The sequence below is a fragment of the Lactuca virosa genome, chromosome 7, assembly GCF_052849685.1.
Source record: "Lactuca virosa cultivar CGN04683 chromosome 7, Lactuca_virosa_CGN04683_v6, whole genome shotgun sequence".
Classification (NCBI taxonomy): Eukaryota; Viridiplantae; Streptophyta; class Magnoliopsida; order Asterales; family Asteraceae; genus Lactuca; species Lactuca virosa.
Window position 1 is genome coordinate 42982197 of NC_136432.1, and position 6094 is coordinate 42988290.

Consider the following 6094-nt stretch of genomic DNA (forward strand, 5'->3'; position numbering starts at 1 on the left):
AGAACAACCAACCCAAACTTTCTAAAACCAAACCGAGGCCAATCCTTGGTCAAATACTCAATTCTACCCAAGTTTGCCCACTACTAGAAAAACAGCCTTTTACGACGCGCAATGCGTGTCGTAAAACGCTCAAACGACGCACAAATGTGTGTCAAGGAAGGCCCTGTCATAACGAGAGACGACGCGCATTTACGACACGAATTTATGACACACATTTACGACGTGCGATGCGTATCAAGGAAGCCCCTGTCATAAAGGAAGACGACACGCATTTGCGTGTCATAACCTTACGACGCACGTTTATGACACACATTGCGTATCATTAAAGCCCCTGTCATAAATGAAGATGATACGCATTTGTGTGTCATAAACTTCAACAACCATTTACGATATGCATTTACGACGTGCCTTTACGATATTCATTTACGCATACAAAATTATGGAAACAAATATATACCAAAATAATCAATTTGATCCAATAACATCATGTCAAACAAGTTATCAAAAATTGAAATACATTGATATTAATCTGATAGTACATTGTTATTAAAGGGTTTTCCCTAACTATATACTTGATACTACATCCCTAACTATATAACATGATCCTTCATGTCATTGGTTTGCCAGCTGGTGTACCACGTAAAAATGTTGAAGTTGGTGTCATGGGCGGCTGACCACCGGGCGTGGCTGGAAAGTAATTTCTCCCTACATTGTCTTTTCTGTTCTAACTATCTCCAGTAGTGGCATCACGTGAGTTGGACTGTAATCATTTAATAAGAAAAAAATTAAAAAAAAGTTAATATGAGTTCAAAATTGCCTATAAGATGTAGACATATGGATTTTGTCATGTAACCTGAAGAAATGTGCCCCAATAACTCGATCTTGAGATTTTATTTTTTCTCCAATTAAATTGAGGTCAATGGTGGATGTGTTGGTTGATAAAATGCAATGAGGGGGACAAATGTTTTCAATTTCACTGAAGATCTTTTGCTTTAAAGGAATGTTCTCAATTACAACCTGTATTCACAAATAGAGTTGCCAAATTATGTCTTTTATAAACTTTACATTTTATGTGTTTTTAAAGATCATACCTCTATAACCATATCTACATCTTTAAATTGTGAGTAATCCAAAACCCCATTAACCAATGACAACGCCTTTTCACCTTGACCCTGTGGTAGCTTCTTCCTTGCAACCAATCCTTTAACATTTGCTGAAAAAGTCATCAAATATATAACCAATAAGTCACATAATAAACTGGCTACAAAATATAAGAGATAACTAACTACCTTCTATTGTTTTTATTCCCTTTTGAAGATACTCAGAGTTGACTTCCTTGAGAAAAACTTTTATATTACCAAGGATAAGGGCAGTTGCTATTCCAGACCCCATTAAACCTCCACCAATCACATAAACTTTCTTCACACTTCTTAGCTTTAGACCAACATCGATAACTTTAGGTACCTGTAAATGTAAAATCAAAGAAAACCAAGTTTAGATTTTAGAAATTTTGATATTTCAGAAAAAAAAATAAGAGAAAAAGGTTTAAATTACCTTTGAAATTGCACATTGTGCAAAGAATATATGAACAAGACCTTTCGATGTGTCTGAAACAACAAGCTCATTGAACACCTTCACCTCCTGAGGAACAAAATGTTTGCATTATTAGAAGTAATTGATAAACAAGTTAATTACAAAAATGGTCCCTATGATTTCTGATTTAACCGCGTTTGGTCCAAAAATGAAATCTTTCTTCATTTTGGTCCTTATTTCAAAGGTTCCAAGGACCAAAACCTTGAAAAAAGAATCAACATTGAAAAGGGTTTCACGTTTTGACTATACTAGGTAATTTTTTAATCAGAAAGTACAAGGACCATTTTGTAATTTACTCTAGATAAAATCAGGGTATATAAGTAACAACTAGTATCAAATCACTTATCACTTTCAAAATACAAATCCAAACACAAAAAAGAAGTAATAAAAATGCCTTCAAAACGCATGCATACCCTCCATGAAAAATACCATCCTCAATCACATCAAGGCAAGTTTGATGTTGGGGCAAATTGGGAAATGTACATTTGACATGTTGTCTAGCAGCTTTAATAATCTCACGTGCTTCTAAAAGGGACCCGATTTTGTCTGTGCGACGAAGAGAGCGGGCCCACGGTTTACGGGCCTCAACAATGTCTAATGCCCATTTCTTAGCCACTTTCAACAATTCTTGAGGAGGGACAATAGCGTCAATGAGACCTAACTTTTCCCCTTCCTCAGAGAGTATTGGTTTAGATGTCTACAAACAAGATTCATAAATTAATATCATCGATTTGTTTAAATATTCATAATCAGTAAATACTAAATAGTATTCAAGGAGAGAGGAGAGAGGAGAGATGTGCTCACCAACATCATATCAATTGCCTTTGATAATCCCAAAAGCCTAGGAAGTCTTTGGGTACCTTGAAAACCATATTTTCCATTATTTAGTGAAATCCCATTTGTATAATCATATTAACTAAGGTGTTGTGTTGTTATTTACCATCATTTCTAAACAGAAAGGCTAAAATGGTCAATTAATCAGGTTCGGATAACTGATTTAGTCTAAAAAAGAATTTGTCTTTGCATATACAATGTTTTATCCATATAGGACTTAATAGGGGAAAAAAGAAACATGTATTTCTTTTTGACTTGATGCAAAAAAGAATGACTTAACAAAGAAAGTTAGAAAAAGAAGGCTATTCATGTCAAGTTTCAACCTTTTTACAACTTTGCCCTCATCCCCTCATTTATTTTTTTCCTTTTCCTTTTTCCTCAAATGTGTTTTGTATTTCTCAGATATTTTTAAACATGATTCATTCAGACATACCTCCAAAGCCTGGCATAACTCCAAGAGAGAATTCAGGTAAGCCAAGTTGAGCTCTTGGAGCTGCAACACACACATGGCATCCCTACATGAATCAAATACATTAAAACACATTTACAATAACTATTTTTTTTAAATAATTTGACTCATAAAAACTACAAACCATTGCAAGTTCTAAGCCACCCCCCGAGTGCAAGTCCTTGTACAACAACAACTATGGGTTTCTTGGCATCTAGGTGTACCCGAAAAAGAAAAAAAAAGAAATTGTGTCAAGAAATGTAGACATAAATACAAAAACTATAAGATAAATTGAAAGTAAAAACCTTCAATTGTGTTGGTCACAAGGGCAACAGATACATCAGGTAGTTGAGAAATGTCTCCTGCAATGACAATGGTTAAAGTTTCAACATGGATTTGAGGAACATAATAGATTAGTAGCTTCTTGAATATATGATGGATAATGAAGTCATACCAGTCTTGTGAACTTTCTGAAAAACATTGATGTCAAATCCACCTGAAAATTTTCCATTCTTGCCTTCATAAAGTAAGAGAAATGAAATTAAGTCATGTAACAGTTTGACTACAAATTTAGTAAATATATGCTCCTTGTAAATGCCTTCATAAAGTAAGAGAGATGAAATTAAGTCATGGAGTCGTACGAGTTTGACTATAAATTTAGTAAATATATGCTCCTTGTAAACCAAAAGTAATGGATAGAAAACATTATTCTACAAGAACTACAAGTGAGTAAAAATTTAAAATAAAAAAGAATTTAGGATTATGTACCCACGAGAAGAGCCTCTCCTTTCATATTAAGTAGTTTCTCTGAATAGGAGCTTATTGACAAAGCATCGGTGATAGTTCCCAATGCATTGGTTGCTGACTCATGTGTTTTCTGTTCAAGAATCTCTGCAGCCAGCTTCAGATAATTTGAGACTTTCTGCCAAGGGCAATTTGGGAAATTAGTTTCAAAGGCAAAACATGCATCAAAGCTACATGAACCATGTAGTTAGTTACCTGTGCCTTTTGCAGGCTTTCTGCAGCTTCAATTATGATTCTCCTATCCAAGCAAACGATCTCCTCAGACTCCAAGCATTTGTTATAATAGTATGATGCATCATCTACCTCTCCTATACGTAAATGACAGCTGAAAATAGGATGTAAAAAGATAATTAGATTATGATTTTTCCTATCTCATAAGTAACTGACAGATAGAAATCTTACTTTGCAGATCTTAAGTTGACCTTCATGAAATTGGGATCTAATGCAACAGCCATTCTACAGTCGTTTAGACCTTCCCTCATTCTTCCAAGAGCCATGCGTATAGCTGCACGATTGCTATAACACAAAAGAAGAGGTTGTATACAAACGCCAGGTGTCTCTATATGTTGTATTGAACTAATACCATTTGAATAACATACTTCAACTTCTAATAAATCTCCACTCATATAAGCCTCGTTTCCCCTGCACAAATCAATTTATTTCAGAAATCAAAAGCATATTAGGTTTATACAAATGTAAAATATCAAGAAAAAAAAAGAGGGGGGGGGGGGGGTGGGGGGCTAAAACAACATTTTTTTCGCCAACTGTCACATGTTTCTTGATCTGTAGCTTTTGGGTGCTCCCTGTTACCAGGTTTATGAGAATGGGACACATTAACATGACCAGTTCTCAGCTTATACTTCTTCTGATGTGGCCGTTGTCTTACTGCCATGTCAGCACTAGCAAAAGATGTAACAGAAGGTGAAAAGTTTTGGGCCCCAAGCTTCTCTATAGTATCAATAGCATCTTCATTTTGAACCTGAGAGGTTGCAGGGTTTGTAGAAGTCGAATTACTTCTATAACCATTTTCGATATTTAGTAACTAAAACATCGTAAATATACACAAAACAATTATCAAGTTTTTAGCATACTCATTTTAATCATCTGGTTATTTTGATTTGTTATTATAATTCAAAGAAGAATTGTTCCAATCCATTCCCAGTGTTCAATAAATTTACTTTGATTTGTATTCTTCTCAATTGATCAAGAAGTGAAAATACAAACACAGAAGAAACATAAAGAATGTACCTTTTAGGACTGGACCAAGAAGGAGCAGGATCAGATGGGTATCGTTGACGGGCGGAGCGTGGGTCGGCGACGGTGGCGGAGAGGAGAGATGAGTGATATGGTAATCCCTAAAAATCGGACCCAAAAATTTCTATATTGGGTTTACAAATACACAAACCTCGCTTTTTTCCTTTTTGTTAGAACTAAGTGAAGGTCAGATGACGGCGACGATAGTGGTAACTGATCTCTCCATTGTCGATCGACATGTGAGTAATGGAGTAGTAGTGGTGGCCATCATCTCCATAACGAACCCTAGAAGGCCATTACATTGAGCAGAATGAAAGGTAGTGAAGTGGTGCATCAATGGCTATTGTTTTAGCGTTCCGGTGGGGAACTGTGGTGGTCCGATAGGAGCGGAGGCAAGAGCGGATGAACTTGGTTCAGAAAACCAGAAGGGTGATTAGGATTTTCCAGAGAGAGAGAGAGAGAGAGAGAGAGAGCGAGAATGCAGAGGTAGATGAAGAGGGCTGCTTCAAAAGGATTATTAGGGTTTTTTGTTTGAGGATTTTAGAAGGAGAAGAAGGAGATGAATAAGGCGAAGAAGGATTATTAGGGTTTTTTGTTAGAGGATTTTAGAAGGAGAAGAAGGAGATGAATAGGCGGTTGTTTAATTTTTTGGGATTTCATTTCCCACCATAGATTATTAAAACAACGGAGAACACGCCTTTCTAAAAAATATAAAATGACACATTTACACGACATACTTTTTATGATAGGTGCCCTCCGTGTTTTTAATTTTTTTTTTGTTGGACACTAATTTTAGGGCGCGCAAAAATGCGTATCCTCTATCCTTTAATTTTTGGAAAACTGACATTAATTTTTAGGGCACGCACAAATGCGCGTCCTCTATCAGTGTGTGTCATTAATTGCGCGTCGTAAAAGGCTGCTTTTCTAGTAGTGGCCCAAAAGTCAAAATGGTCAAAAAGTCAATGGTTAGCTTAGTCAAAGTCAATGTCACGTCGTGACCATTCCTTGGTCACATTGTGAGAATAAAACGACAAAACAATCATGATTCTGGACACCGTCACATCGTGACACATCCTATGTCACGTCGTGACTTCTAATCAGAAGGCCAAAATCTTCATTAAGTGCTTAATCTCTTCAGACCAAGGCCCATAACCTCATATC

The 6094-nt window shown here is 36.0% G+C and overlaps 1 pseudogene; it reads right to left on the bottom strand.

The window, feature by feature from the left end:
* Positions 1-705: 705 nt before the first annotated feature.
* LOC145126582 (peroxisomal fatty acid beta-oxidation multifunctional protein AIM1-like) lies at positions 706-5201 on the bottom strand (annotated as a pseudogene).
* Between the last annotated feature and the right edge of the window lie 893 nt (positions 5202-6094).